Below are 16680 nucleotides of genomic sequence, written 5' to 3' on the forward strand. Positions count from 1 at the left end.
ACTTTTGAAGTGGGTATTCAATTTGCAAAGGACATTGGCATTCAAAATGTCATCTTGGAGGGTGATTCTCTCTTGGTCTACAGGGCTTTGTGTGAGCTTTCATCCCCACCCTCTTCAGTGGCGTCAATCATTGTGGGCATCCAGGACCTTTGCAATGATTTTCATAGTGTAGAATTCTCCCATATTAGAAGACAAGGAAATAGGCCTGCCCATTTATTAGCTAAACATGCATTTAGCATTGTTGATTTTACTGCCTGAATTGAAGAGACCTCTTGTTTTTAAGAGCAAGCTCTTATTCATGATGTACCTTTATCTTCTCATGATTAATAAAAGTTATAGTCTTCCATCAAAAAAAAAAATCAACACTTATCAACAACCCATAAAAAAATAGAAAAAAGAAAAAAAGAAAGGATGGAAGGAACTCCAATATTTGGATGGTCAAGTATGAAATCTCTGCCATCACATTACCCATAACAATGCAATTGCTCCGGAAGACCAACATACGGAGTCAAATTTGTTGCAGCAAAACCTTGATGATTTTATTATTTGTTCTTCCACGGGGGTTGTTTCTATTTTGCTGATAATGTGCGTTGGTTTGAGGTATTATTGTGCACAAAAGGACTTGTAATTATAATTTGGTCAATCAATCAATACAAAAAGCAACGTCCTGCACATATCATCCAGATTGTGCTTACATCTAAAACAGGTTTCACTTACAATCTTTTCATGCCCAATCCATCTTATCTTGAATTTCGGAAGCATGGAAATAAAAGTAAATTGTTTCTCATATGTTTTATTAGCAAAGAGAGCTAAAATTTCTATAATTTTGATGTTCAATTTCGGTCAGCTGATCAGGTCAGAGCCAGGAACTTTTGTTTGGAGGGCAAAGTTGTGATGCTAATATATATATAAAGACAACCCCATACACACACATATACACACACGCGCGCTTTTTTATTATATATACACACATATATATACACACACTTTTTTATTTGATAAGTGATATATATACACACACCCAATATAAAAAAAAAGCTTGGTATTTTCAATCAAAATTTATTTTTGATAGCAATTTTTTATAAAATAAAATTCATTTGTTCCATTTTTATAGTGAAATTCTTAAAAATTTTCATTTTAAATATAAATGATCAAATTTTATACTAAAGTAAGTAGAAAAATCTTTCAATTGAATTAAAAAAAAATTTCAAAAACATGAATGATCCAAAACTTAGAGAAATAAGTTAAAATCCAAACATATTTAAAGCTACCTTACTCTAACTCATTATTTGGCAACTAAAGACATATTTCATATGTAGTTTTAGTGACAAAATTTTTTTAATGAGTCAATGACTTGTTAATCGCCACATAACGGGTTGAAAAAGATAGATTCAACATGTTTGATGCCAAATTTTATCAAATATTCAACAGATATAAGAGCATATTTTACAATAAAAAATAAAATTGTGAAAAATAAAGTTATATCTCTATAACTACTAGACCAATAATTTTTTTTAAGAGTATTATTTGACCAATTCAAATATTTGAGAAGGCCAACTCTTATTTTTGTAGACTAAATTTTGAAACATTAAAATAATTGTATATATATTTTCAAAATCATGGCCCCACCCTTATACATACCTCCGTCCCTACTGCTAATCTTCTATCATATTCATATTCTCTTTTTTTTTTCTTTTTTTTTTTGATACTATCATATTCATATTCAACGAAACGAAAATACAGCATATATGCTTGGAGATGATTCATATGAAGCAATTACAAACAGCCCACGTTTAACAATTACACAAGATCTACTGAACGAGGCTGAGTTCGTAGTCTAAGAATTAAGAAATGCTTGGAGGAGAAGCGTATAGATTTCAAAGGCAGGCCCATTTCTTGTGAATGTCTTAGCACGATTAATTATTACTGGGTTGATAAATGACTCAGTAATATACTAACACTACTTATAAACCCATGACAGACGATACATGAGAATATACAATTATGTGAAATGGTATAATGTATAATTTATTCTTAAATTCTATTGTAGATGATTTGTTTTCCATAAAAAAATTTAACAATTTTTAAAAGTAATTTCTACCTCTTTATTTTTACAAATATATAATTTTATTATTTTTTGTGTTTTATTGATATTATTCTTGTTTGTAATGACCCATATTCTTCTAACTATTACTATTATGCATTATATTTTTCTATTTTTTTTTTTTTTGGCACAAGAATAACTAAAATTTTTAAGTTTCATATTTTTCATTCTTTGAAGTGGACCAAAATGAATCAAAGCAGACCAAATAGACCAAACTCGACTGAAATTGACCCAATGGACCAAAATGGAACCAACTGACTGAAGTGAACTAGAATGGATCCAATAGACCAACGTAGACCGCAATGGACTAAAGTGAATTGAAATGGACTGAAATGCTACATTGATACGGCTCAATGAAAGAGTAGCAATATAAGAAATGTTATATTTCAGCTTTCAGATATTATATAAATCTTATAGTATTTTTCTAGGCATGACATGTGACTTTTTTGAAAACTATTATATGAGGCATCTCTGTCACAAGAACATGTGTGGATTCTAAACATGTGAATCTCAATATTGTGAAAGAGAGGTCTCATGAGACCGTTTCATAAGATATTTTCTTGACATATTGAACCTAAGAAGAAACTAAGGTTCATTTTATATTGTCACACTTTAAGAAGTATTTCTCAAATTAAGTTTCTTTTCCCTTTTTTTTACCCCAAAGTTTATAATTCTGTTAGGCATGCCATAATCCATATCATTTAGGATTATTGCTAGCTATTGATAAAAATAAATGAATAAATAAACCTTTTGGAATCTCCTCTCTTAAAATGACTAAAGAATTACTCAAACTCGATAATCAGCCTTACGAAATTGGCCTATTATGGCACATCTTCTGGGAAATGAGACCATGGTATCTCAACCTTTGTAGGCAGTGCTATGAAATTGGCCTGGCCTAATACTATGGCACAGTGGACGCACAAGCTTTGGTAATTTGTTTCTTGAAACTCAGAAATTAGAAAATAATGTGAGGTAATTCTAGGTTGTGCTATGGGATCAAGGTGTCTAATGTCTTACGTACGTACAGTTTAATCAACACTGCCAAATAGGGAGTTCGTTTGAGTTGTAAGAACAACACAAAACCAACAAAAAGAGTACTTCTGCAATTAAAAAATACAAAGACTTTTGGAAGAGAAGATAAAAGTGGCAAAGAAAAATTAAAAATATTGCTCTAAGGCTATTTGAGAGAGAAAGGCCTTTAATTAGTGCAAAGAATGTGCAAACAACATTCCATCAACGAAGTAAACAACATTCATCACAGATTCACAGATAAGAAAAAGCAATGTAAACAAAATATGAAAAACATTCACTTTTATTAATAATATTATATATAATGGTTTATTTATAATTTTTACTACCATTAAGCTGGCGATATGCCACAAACAACAACATTCCGCTTGCTAGCCTTTGGATCAGAAATCTTTACGCACAAATATCGGCCAATATAGACGACCACCCACCATCTTGATCACATGATCTAGGAACATGAAACGCTGTACACCATCTCTTTTTCTTTTTCTCTCTTCTTCTTTGCTTTTCAATATGAAAGAAATGAGTGATATAAGTTGGTTTTATATAGGCTTTAGCGAAGATGGGAATATTTATCGATCGCTCATTAATTTTCAGATATGCACTGAAAAAATAAAAATAAAAATACGCCTTCAGATATGCACTGAAAAAATAAAAATAAAAATACGCCTTCAGATATGCTTGCATGGCTTGCTATATACTTTTGCTATTATTTTGTTTCCATATTGAGCAAACGTAGGGAATACACAACTTTATATTATGCAGGTAATATAAGTATAACATTTGTATTATCCAGACTATAGATAAAATATCAAAAAGGAGAGGGGTATAATTTCTCACCAAAAAAAGATAGGAGCAGGGTATAACATGATTACCATGTTATTCATTTAATAGTTTTCTATGAAATCTAATACAACCATTCTCATATTTACGTAATCAACTTGCTTTTTTCCTTTTTATTCCACGAAATTATTCACAATTATGCATATGCGTAAAGGTTAATTTCTTCGTATTCCTCGTTAATCTTCAGCTGTCACTGCATTTTCATGCTATTTCTTGCCATTTCAAACAACCCATGTGATCTAGTAACCAAAAATTTTAATGGATTTCATGGGCAAAAAAATTGAAAATAAATTATTTGATTAACTTCAGGGATAATTACAGTAAATCCACAAGTGTAATGGCCCCTTTTCACTTTACCTACCTGTGGTTTAATCATTTACACTTAACCCACCTGAACTTCAATCTGTTACCCATCCGTTATCCACCTCACTTTCAGACATTAGAAAAACACATTTTTATTCAAAATTATAACATAACACGAATCAAAACATGAACCCACTTTTCCTTTCCTCACAAGCCCTAGAAACGTGAAAATCCCCGTAGAAACCCCATTTTGCATCTGATATTGAAGTAGTGTTGCAAGTGTAAACCTAGATGAGTAACAGGTTGTTCGAGGAACTAAAATCCTGGTAAGAAATCAATCACTGTTTGGGTTTTTACTTTGGGCTTGTGGTTGTTTTATTGTTTTTTGAGTAATCAGTCAATGGTCAATGTTATATGTAATGGAATGAAAATATTGGTTGTGTTTGTTGATGTTTATGAAAAATGTGACCACCTATTGTTTGGATTTGTGTTTGTTTATGGGCATTTTGTCTGCCGTGATCATTGTGTCTCATAGTGGACCGAATGGGAAATTTTAGTGTTTCTGTTGGTTTAAATGTTAGTGTTTGCATGTGCTTTTTAGTGTTTGCATGTGCTATTTAGTAAAACAGAAACAAAAGCAAAGTAGAAATGCGGTCCCTCTGATGTGTGTGTTGTATCCCAAAAGTAAAACAGAAAGATGCAAGTGTTTACTCTTTTGTGTCTATTGTTTACAATTCTTTAATTGTTAATTGTGTACGTGTCAAATGGTAATTTGCTATTGTAGATGGGTGGTGAGGAAGTGAAATTTGAGGTACATTATGGTGGTACTTTTGTGCGGAACCCTAGTTTAGAATACTTTGGAGGGAAAGTTGAAATAGTGCATAAGGATCCTGATAGACTTAGTTATTTTGAAATGCAAGGTATATGTGAGGACTTGGGGATTGATGAACCGTGTAGGGTTCATTATTTAGGTCCTGGGAGCAACTTGGAGCAAGACTTGAGGCTCATACAAGATGATCAAGATGTGGTGCCCATGTGCAAGCTTAATGAGGGAGGGTCAAGAGACACCATCATACTGTATGTGGAGAGTGGTCATGCTCCACTTGCAGTTGAAGTTCCTGATGTTGCTGAGGTTGGTGCAAGAGCTACTACAGGGGCTAGTGTAGGGGGTGCAGGGGCTGTTGCAGGGGTGCAAGAGCTGCTATAGGAGGTGATGGTAGTGTAGGGGTAGAGGAGGAGTTTGATTGGTTGAATGAAGGTCTAGAAGGAGAAGACTTTGCTAATGACATTTTTGGTGAGTCTTCTCCACATCACACAATGCCATCTGAGCCTAACATTGCTCCAACCATTGATACACCACACCCAACCACTGATACACCTCATCCAAAAACTAATACACCTCGACCAAACATAGACGCACCTGGCCCAAGCAATGTTCCTCCTCCAAACATAGATTTAGATGAAGAGTGGGTTGAACCTGCTTTAGAGGATGATATTGCAAGTGTGGATGGTTCTGATGATGAGTAGAGACCTAGCAATTTGGAGTTCAATGAGAGGACTGATATGGCAAATGTTAGGTTGGTAAAAGGGTTGAAGTTCCCAAACTCCAAGGTGTTTAGGAAGGCTTTGAGCGAGTATGTGATTCAGCATCACATTGATATTAAGTGGAAGTTGAATGAGAAGAAGAAGATTTTTGTACATTGTAAGAACAATTGTGGATGGAGGTGTTACGCCTCAATGGTGACTAGAGAGTGCACATTTGAAATCCAGACACTTTATCCTGAGTGTACCTGCCCCCTTACATTTCAAAATGGGCAAGTTATATCAGCCTATGTGGCAAACAAATATTTGGAGGATTTTGATAAGAATCCTAATTGGGAGGTCTCAGGTGTTAAGTACCATGTAATGCAGCAGATTTCAGTTGATTTAAGTATTAGTCAGGTGTATAGATCAATCTTCATCACAGACTCAATCCTCAGCTCAGCCTTACACTATGGCCTCATCCTCATCCAACCAGGCAGCATGGTCACAGCCACAACCACAAGCTCCATCGTCACAGCCACCAGCTCCATGGTCATAGAACTCAAGTCAGTGGTACACTTCATACTTCAGGTGCACAGTTAGAGGAGCTCCTTGGTTCTCTTCAAGCCAGCAAGCAGCACACACCCCTGCAGAAACATGGGACAGCAGAGCACCTACAATAGCACCTACAATACCACCTACTACTAGAGGAGCTGCTTTGAGAGGAAGGGGTGATGCAGCTAGGACTCAGAAATGTAAAACAAGAGATGGAAAAACCAGTTGTGGTGAGAGAGGCAGGGGCAATAAATGAAGACTAATTCAAGACACTTTTGTTGCTATGTATTAAGGTTATGTAGTGTTAGGGTTTTATGTAATTTGTAGACAATGGTAGGGCAGACACTGTTGGGATTTATAGAAATGGCAAGACACTTTTTTATATAGTTGTTCAAACACTTTTTGTACTTTTGTAAGTTTTGTAAACAATGGGCAAGTGCAACTGTTTTGGTTGTTGTACCAAATGCCTTATTTGCTGGTGGTTGATAAAAGATTATTCAATGCCACCTTAATTATGTATACAATTTCCCAAATTAATGATAGGTGTTCAAAATTATTATTCTGATTATTGCAGTTACCTACATATGAGTTTGTTTATGTGTGCAGCTGTATGTGTTGAATAGCAGGTGTATGTTTTTTTTTTTTTTTTAGAATCAGCAAGTGTATGTGTTGAATAACAGGTTTGTGTGTGCATTTGTTGTCTTTTCTTGCAAGTTGATAGATAATTGTCATGCACTATAAACTTTAAACAATTCACTTTCAACACAATTATCTTCACACAATGCACTTTATGCACAATCCTAGCACAGCTCACACCATCCAACAAAACACCAACACCAACACCAACAGCTCACAGCTCACAAGTAGCCAATTCACTTTAAACAAAAATACCAACAGCATCTAACATAAATAACAATTTATCTTAAAAATACTTATATTATTAAGTGGCTTCAAGCCAATAGCATCTACCATCTTACATAGTTCTCATTCTTAAAAAAATCTTACATAGTTCTATTACAATACAATTGAGGACCAGCTTATATTACAACCCACTAGGCAGACTCAATCTTATCATTCCAACATTCTCACTTGAGCCAAAACATAAAAACAACATAACCAAAAAAAAAACCCATGACAGAATTGGTGCAATTTTGCACTTTCTCTCTTGCTCTAAAGCTCTCACTGCTATCTCCTTGGCTTGAACAGAGGAAGCTCGAAACTTTCTCTCCCTATCAGTGGCTTTTGTTGCCTTGTCTTGAACAATTTCTGTCATTTGGGTAACGTCTGCTGCTATCTGGGTAGCTGCTCTTTCCCTTTCATGTGCAAGTTGCAGGTCACTCTGCTGTAAACAGGGGCAGCGGTACACTTTGTTCAGGGGGTTCAAATGAACCCCCTGACTTCAATTTTTTATATATATATAATATATATTTTTTAGTTTAATATTTTAATTTATTCTTAAAAATGTTATTTTTGCACACCTTGACTTAAATTTTATACACCTTTATTACAAATATTTCCAACTTTAGAAGTAAAAATAAGTGTTTGTGAATCGTAAGTGTTACTCTTTATCATAAATTATATTAGAGTAATGTTATAACCATAAACTATTTTACAACATTTTTACAAAATGTTTATGTAGCCAACCTCTTATTGGTTTTCATATAGACCCACTATTAATATCACTTTTTCATTTACCGATAATCACTTACCACATCAGCAGTGTATAAAATTTTTTGTAAAATAATTTATATCTCTAGCATTATTCTTTATATTATATGTGTGTGAGTGTATCTAATATTGATTGTGTGCATTACTTTTTGTTATAATGTTATTTGTGTAAATAATGATGTGTGTTGGAAGTTTGCGTGTAAAGTATAAACATAAGGGAAATGTTTTGACACAACTTTCGTGGGAAATGTTTTAACACAACTTTCGTGGGAAACATAACAATTGATCTATATAATTTAGTAATTAGGAAATAGAAAGGGTTTGTTGCATGTGTGTGTATTGTTATCATGTTATAATAACTTTTTGTTATAAAGTCAAAAAAATTCAAGAAAAAAATTGTAAAGTTAGTGATTGTTTAAGTATTTGATTGGTTAAGTAAACACGTAGTGTATTATTTATGTGTGAATGAGTGTGGTTGTATGCATCAATAATTAATACAAAATCAATGAGTTGAGCTTATTCATTTAGTTTAAAATATTTTCATAAAAACAAAGACAAATAGATAATAACAAGTACATAAAAATAAAAATGTTAGACAAACTTAACAAAATAAAATGGCCATAACTACCCACAATGGCAATAAATACTCATAATAAATTATCATATAACAATTCAAAATTTGAAAATTGTAAAAGGAAATTGTAAAACTTCAATTTTTTTTGTCAATAACTCGATATATTCAAGTTCTCTTTTTATTAATTTTTTTTTCATTTAAGTTTTTTAATGACCCCCCTAAACAAAATTTCTAGAGGTGTCACTGGCAGTAAATCCAGCTTTTGTTGCACCAAATGGGTAGCTTCATTCTCACGCATACAAGTGGGATTATCAGTCCATTTAAAGAAAGGGCACTTAGGACAAACCTGCTCATAAATTGAATTGAACACATTACATTCCAATCTCACGTGAATCAACTAAATTAAGTAAAAAGTATACTTACCTTATATCAGCTACAACCCAAAAACCTTCTCCCAAAATTATCCACTATCAAACTTGTTTTCAGCACACAAGTTTCATATGTACACATATGCCCACTTGAACCTGAGTAATTTCCACTCGAAGAAGACATCGATTATCAGCTTCCTATGAATCAAAGCTACCATCAAAACTTGAAACCGCAACCCACATAAAGCAAAAATGTCGTACCTGGTGATGATTTATCTTCAAATATTCAATGCCTCAAGACAACCCACAGATAGAACCTCACCCTCACATGAAAGCACGATCAGAAAAATCAAAACTCCAACTCAATACAAGGGATTTTTGCGTTGCTAGGGCTCATGAGGAAAAGAAAAGTGGGTTCGTGTTTTGTTTCGTGTAATGTTCTAATTTTGAATAAAAAATGTGTTTTTCTAACGTCTGAGGGTGAGGTGTGCAACAGATTGAAGTTCAGGTGGGCAAAGTCTAAATGATTAAAACACAGGTAGGCAAAGTGAAAACGAGTCATACCACAGGTAGATTTACTGTAATTATCCCTTTATTTTATATGACATTATATAGATGAGTTTTTGTAAATCATTATATTTTTTTACAATAGGATTTGAAATATGTATTCGAAATATAGCTTTCATTTTATGATGATTGTTTTTTATCATCAGGTCAAGACGCCAATATAGGCATTGAGTTGGAACAAGTATATATCATGTTTTCAAATAATACATGTAACTTCTCACTCACATTGCTTAATAGAGTGTATTGTGTATGTAGTATGACTTATCATAGCCTCCTTTAAAAATTACTATATTCTTTAGTGAAATTTGTGATGTGACTTTTTGTTAGAATCTCATTTCTTATCTCTTGTTTGTGTGTGTTTGTTTATTTCTAAAAAGAAAAAAAAAATTCTCAACCACAATGTATACACGGATCTTCTTCTTTTCTTTTTTTTTTATAGAATTTTAACTTATGACATCTACTTCTAATAATTGCCTTTTTTATCATCAAACTAAGATATCAATCGATTTTTTGTATAAGTGGGAATTGAACGCTAGATCTCTTATTCAATTATCAAAAAATTTACCAATTAATTTAATCAGAACCTACTATAAATTGATCTTACAAGTATGTGAGACTCATACGTTATGAGTGAATATTTACATGTATTGGATAACACCTAACGCCTCATTGGATTGATACTTTTAGACAATAATTTTATGTGGCCATTGTCTTTTAAGAATATTTTATAAAAGAAAAAAGAAAAAAACCCCTAAGATTTTGGTTAATTTCAAATAAATACCCTTTATTATAAATTGATAATATAGGGGTCCGAAATGGACTTAAACTTCTGTGAGTTCCCCTTATGAATAGTGAAATAGCATTCCACTTGTACTAATCGAACTTAATTAAATTCCAATGTATTTGATTCTCCAACTCAAAAAAACAAAAAACAAAATGTTCGGATGTATTTTTCAAAAAAAAAAAAAAAACAAGTTCCAATGTTTTATTTTTGTTAATTATTTTACTTTGGATCATGCTAACAAATGCCCTTAGGGTATTGGTTAACAATTCTGTAAGTGCACAATTGCACTTGGACCCAAAAACACACGTGGGCTCAGGCCCAATGAGCCTTAAACAATGAAATTTGTAGAGTGTGGGCTCGCAATCTAGTTTAGTGATATTCGAAACTTGATGAACAGGCTAAAATATTACAGTGTTTACAAATAAAAGACAAACAGGAAAAAATAAACCTCCTCGGACGTAAGCCGAGGACAAATTATATATTATTTCTCTTTTTTTTTTTTTCCTTAAAGGTCACAGTTCTTCTTATTTGTCTTTTCCTTTTCTTTGCCATCTTTCCTCCTTAAATACTTCTTCTTCTTTCCTCTTTATCCACGTGTCGCACAAATCACCCTATTAAACACATGTCCCATCCACCACCCTCTGGAAGTCTTTAAATTATAGCAAGAAGGCTGACTTCTACTATTCAGGGGTCACTCTCCCATTAATGCGGCCAGGGAGATAGGTGCAGGGTCTTTAATGTGGAGGTAGCAGCCTTTTTCTAAGATATTTCCCTCACATCATTGCGTCTAGAGGGTGTTTAAATCTCCCTCTTAACCAACAGTTTTTCCAGAACTCTGCCTTAATCTTTCTGGCGAATCCCAGGGTCATCGTGGATTTGTCCGAGGAGATATTCGTCCTCGGACGAATCCTCAGACTCTCGACTTATGGGCCGAGCTACAATTCTAAGAGGCTTTTAGTCTAAAACAAACTAGCGTCCATCAACAAAGCCCGAGGCCTAAATACTTACTTAGGTCCTTTTTAGTCTCCACAATAGCCCCTCAAAACTTTATTTTTCCTCATCCGAGGAGAAAAATAGGGTTTTGATCCGAACAGAGCTCCCTTCACTTGTTTCATACATCACCATGCGTGTGGGGGTCGTTTCATTCCTAGAAAATGCTGTTTGGCGCTTCGATTTCCAGAACGCGCGCTTTTATGACTGCAAGTTACACCATGTTCCCCACGTTCAACGGTGAGATGAACATCCAACGGTCCTCATCACCTCCTGAAAATTTGGGCGGGAAGAATCCAATTTCGAGGCTGCTTCCCGCACGTCATGACGTTTGGAAATCTGCGCCCTCATTCATTTCTTCAGGATTCAATCACATCAGAGCGTCAATCATCATCTTTTCTCTCCAGAAACCCGTGGAAACTCGCATAACTACAAACTCGTAAGTCCTTACTTTCTTTACTTTTTTCTCCTCGGATTCTGTCCTCGGCTTCCTTCTTAACCACATTCCTTCTTAAAACTTGCCCCTTCCTTTCTCTTAGATGGGTAGATTTAAGTGTTTAGTTGATACTGCCACTGGGATGGAAGGCTTTAGAGCCAAATACCATATTCCTAATGACGTGGGTTTGAAATACTGTCCGGCAGAAGCCATAGGTGATTCTAGGAAAATGGGTGAGGTCATTATCCCCATAATTGCCTTCATAGAAGGTGGGATGACCCTCCCTATGAGAAGCGTAACTAGGGAATACCTTTGCAATCACAGGTTGTGCCCAGACCAGTGTGCACCCAATGTATTTAGGGTCTTAGGAAGTGTCGACGCTCTAAATGAGCAGATGGGCTTGAACCTCACTTGACATGATGTCGTCTTCATGTATGAGTGTCACAAACTTACAAAAGTAGGTTACTACATTAAATCCCGGTCTAGTGTAGTTAGGCTGATTTCCTATCTGCCCAAGTCTAATAAAGGCATGAAAGACGACTACCTCATCGCCTCAGGCAACTGGCATGATGGCCCTCACTGCCCAGTCGTATGGGGAGACCCAGGTGTGACTCTTCAGGAGTTAATTTCTCTACCCCGAACTTCAATCTCAAAATCTTCTATTGTCCATTTCGATTTCTCATATGCATTGCAGATCTGACCATACTTGGCTTTTTTGGTATTCTTTCTTGTAGATAAACAACTCGTGCGCCCCCGTTTGAGCCACTGCAACGTTGCTGATCTGAATCGCATATTGCGCTCAGAAGTATTTGTGAGTGAAGACCTGCAACTTAGAGCGGCTCACTTAATACTAGGGTACGACCCAATATCCTCGGATTTCCAGGAGATAGAGAACGCGATTATCACGGGGGATAGGAGGCGTAAGAGAATAAACGTAGCAAGGCTACATTTTCTTGTCGACCACGACATTCCCGACGACCCCAACACCATCCTATACACGCAACCTATCGCAGCGATCCCTCTCTCGACGCACTCTCAAGCAACTGCTGTTCCGGAAGAGCAAGTATCCTCTTTGCACACGTTGGGCGACGAGATAGACCAGTTTTAGCTCGAGGACGTTGAAAGACCCTAAGGGAACCAGTTTGTTGTGCTATCTGACGAGGAAGAAGAGCCCGCCGAGGCCTCCGGAGTTGCAGGCTTAATAGTTGCCCATCCCGACGACGATTCCGAGGAGGAAGAGATGGACGTGCTCAACGGCCTTCTAACTAAGAGAGGCTAGAGAATCGCCCAAAAAAGAGCGGGAAGGTCCCAAGTTCCTCCGACCTTGCCACCTCCCCCTCCTCCAGCCGACCCTAAACCTCCAGTTGAGGAGCCCAAGAAGAAAAGGAAGGGGGAGGCCGAGGAGGCTGATGGTGAAAAACAGAAAAAGCCAAGACAGCAGCCACAGCAAGCCCAGCAGCAGAAACTAGACAAGGGCAAGGGACGTGCCCGTTCAGTTGAAAGTGGGGAAATTAGGGATATGGCCGAAGTGCGCCGAGCACCGGCTACCTGGTCTCCTGACTTGAGATTGGACGGAGCACCAATCTCTTGCCAGTCCAGCATTAGGGCACTCCAGCAAGGCCACACCCACCATCTGGCCGAGGCGTTGGAACGTCCTCTTCTGCTGCCCAAGGATATGGATGCCTTGAAAAAGATGAGCCAGCCTCAGCTGTTCCTTTCTTTAAAAAAGAATTTAGCCCTGGTATGTTTCTCTCCGTGCGTATACTCCGTTCTTTACAATATCTGGCTATTTGTAAATGTTTTACTACTCCTAACCCTCTAATACTTTGTCACAAGCCATTCAAGAGGTCTTTACTGCCAAGAAGTTCGTGGAGGATTCTCGGAAGAGGGCCAGAATGGAGCAGGAGATTCTTCTGGAGACTGAGAAGTCCCTAGGCCAGGCCCTAGCAGAAAACGAGAAACTCTCCTCTCAGCTGGCCACCTTAAAAAGAGAAAGAGACGGTGCCGAGGCTAGTTTGAGAACGATGAGGATTCAAGTGGAGGGGCAGCGCAAGCTTCTTCATCAAAAGGATGATGAGCTCTCCTAAGCCTAGAAGGGACGCTCGGACTTGGAGAAGAAGCTTGCGCGAATGAAGGAGGAAGCTAGCACCTTCAAGCATTCTCTGGAGGCCACGAAGCAGACAAGTTACAAGGAAGAGGTAGCTGCAATGGAAGACCAGTTGACAGAGGTTTTTGCGACCATATGTCGGGAATACTGTCAGCAAGTCTGGGGAGAAGCACTAAATATAGCAGGGGTTCCTTCAACCTCCGAGCTGAGGAAGTCCGAGAACATTTGGCTTCCCTTGGACATATAGGAAATAGAAAAGGCTCCTGTTACTGCTCCTGCCCTTGAAGCAGTTCCTCCTACTCTTCCTTTTGTGATCCTAGAGCTCATTCTGGATTCTACAGAACTTTCAGGTTCCAATAAAGAGAAGGAAGGGAGTGGGGGTGCCGAGAAGGGCCTAAGCCAAAGTGTGGAACCTATCATCCCTCCAACCACTACAATAGACAAAGGAAAACAAGTTCTGTCTTCCTTTGAGCTGGAATTAAAAGACACTGAGGCTACCAGCACTTCTCAGCAAGACCCTCCTCCGAAAGCTTAGGGTCATGCATAGGGCTTCTTTTTTCTGTACTTAGAATTTTCCATGTAATGATATATATCGACATAATTAATGAAAGACAGTTTTATTTGATTTTGATTTGTGTTGTGTTTATTTCATCTTTTTCTCTTTATGCTTACCATAAAAGTTCTCATTAGCACACAGCGAAAGAAAGAATGAGATAAATAAGTTCACTTTCAGCAGTTGAACAATTAAAACTTTAAACAGCAATACACATATTTGCCTTGTGAAGTAAAGCGTTCAAGAACCTAACAAAGACTAACCTGGTTTAGCTGGTAAGCAGTACCTCATTTTGCAAACCCATGTGATACTTAGGACTTGTAATCTGAAATGCTAATTCTAGTAAAGTGTGGGGTTCGAGGATCCTACCTTATCAAATTTCTGCCTAACGCTTAAAGATATATAACTTAAGACTCCATTTTAACCACGATTTTATTCAACAAACAATCAGATATCAATCTTAACAAGGTATGGGGTCCAAGGACCATACTTAACCAAGTTTCTATTTGATATTTAGTAATATATCAATTTCCACTAAGTATGTAATCCGAGGATCATGCATAACCAAGTTTCTGTTTGACATTTCAGAGCAGTAACTTAAGATGTTAATTTCCCCAAAGTAGAAGGCCCGAGGACCCGGCATAACTAAGGTTCTGTTTAACAAATAATAAGATATCAATTTCCACTAGGTATGTAGTCTGAGGACCATACATAACCAAGTTTCTGTTTGACATTTCAAAACAGTAATTTAAGATGTTAATTTCCCCAAAGTAGAAGGCCCGAGGACCCGGCATAACTAAGGTTCTGTTTAATAAATAATAAGATATCAATTTTCACTAGGTATGTAGTCCGAGGACCATACATAACCAAGTTTCTATTTGATATTTCAGAACAGTAACTTAAGATATTAATTTCCCCAAAGTAAAATGCCCGAGGACCTGGCATAACTAAGTTCTGTTTAACAAATAATAAAATATCAATTTCCACTAGGTATGTAGTCCGAGGACCATACATAACCAAGTTTCTATTTGATATTTCAAAGCAGTAAATTAAGATGTTAATTTCCCCAAAGTAGAAGGCCCGAGGACCCAGCATAACTAAGGTTCTGTTTAACAAATAATAAGATATCAATTTTCACTAGGTATGTAGTCCGAGGACCATACATAACCAAGTTTCTGTTTGATATTTCAGAGCAGTAACTTAATATGTTAATTTCTCCAAAGTAGAAGGCCCGAGGACCTGGCATAACTAAGGTTCTGTTTAACAAATAATAAGATATCAATTTCCACTAGGTATGTAGTCCGAGGACCATACATAACCAAGTTTCTGTTTGATATTTCAGAGCAGTAACTTAAGATGTTAATTTTTCCAAAGTAGAAGGCCCGAGGACCCGGCATAACTAAGGTTCTGTTTAACAAATAATAAGGTATCAATTTCTACTAGGTATGTAGTCCGAGGACCATACATAACCAAGTTTCTGTTTGATATTTCGAGAGTTGTAATTGATTAGTCCATATACATTTATAATTTAAACAACAAACGACAAAAGCACCCTTTATTAATAATAATACCTTCGAAGGTTGTTTACATTCCACGGACGTTGTACAACTCTTTCATCTAGATCAGCTAGTCGATATGACCCTATACCTGCTACAGAAATAATCCGATATGGTCCTTCCCAGTTCGGTCCTAATTTACCCCAGGCTGGGTTTCTAGCAATACCTACAACCTTTCTCAGAATCAGATCCCCAGGCGCGAGTGGTTTGAGCTTCACATGGGCATCATACCCTCGTTTAAGCTTCTGTTGATAATAAGCCATTTGGACCATAGTTGTCTCTCGCCATTCCTCAGGCTCTTCTCCAGGAGGCCGTTGTTATTTTCTGGGCTAAAAGTACTAGTCCTCAATGTGGGGAAGCCAAACTTTAAAGGTATCACTGCCTCGGCCCCATAAGTCATAGAGAATGGCATTTCTCCCGTGGATCTGCGCGGCGTAGTTCGATACGTCCATAGAACGTGTGGTAGTTCTTCTACCCATTTGCCCTTCGCATCGTCCAGCCTTTTCTTGAGTCCATTAACTATAACCTTGTTAACGGCCTCGGCTTGCCCGTTTCCCTGAGGATAAGCTGGAGTGGAGTATCTATTTATGATGCCCATGTCACCATAATATTTCCTAAAAGCTCTACTATTAAATTGAACGCCATTGTCCAAAATGAGTGTATGTGGTACTCCAAATCTAGTGATGATGTTTTTCCAGATGAACTTCTTGGAATCGACATCC

The sequence above is a fragment of the Castanea sativa genome, chromosome 5, assembly GCF_040712315.1.
Source record: "Castanea sativa cultivar Marrone di Chiusa Pesio chromosome 5, ASM4071231v1".
In the NCBI taxonomy this organism is placed as follows: Eukaryota; Viridiplantae; Streptophyta; class Magnoliopsida; order Fagales; family Fagaceae; genus Castanea; species Castanea sativa.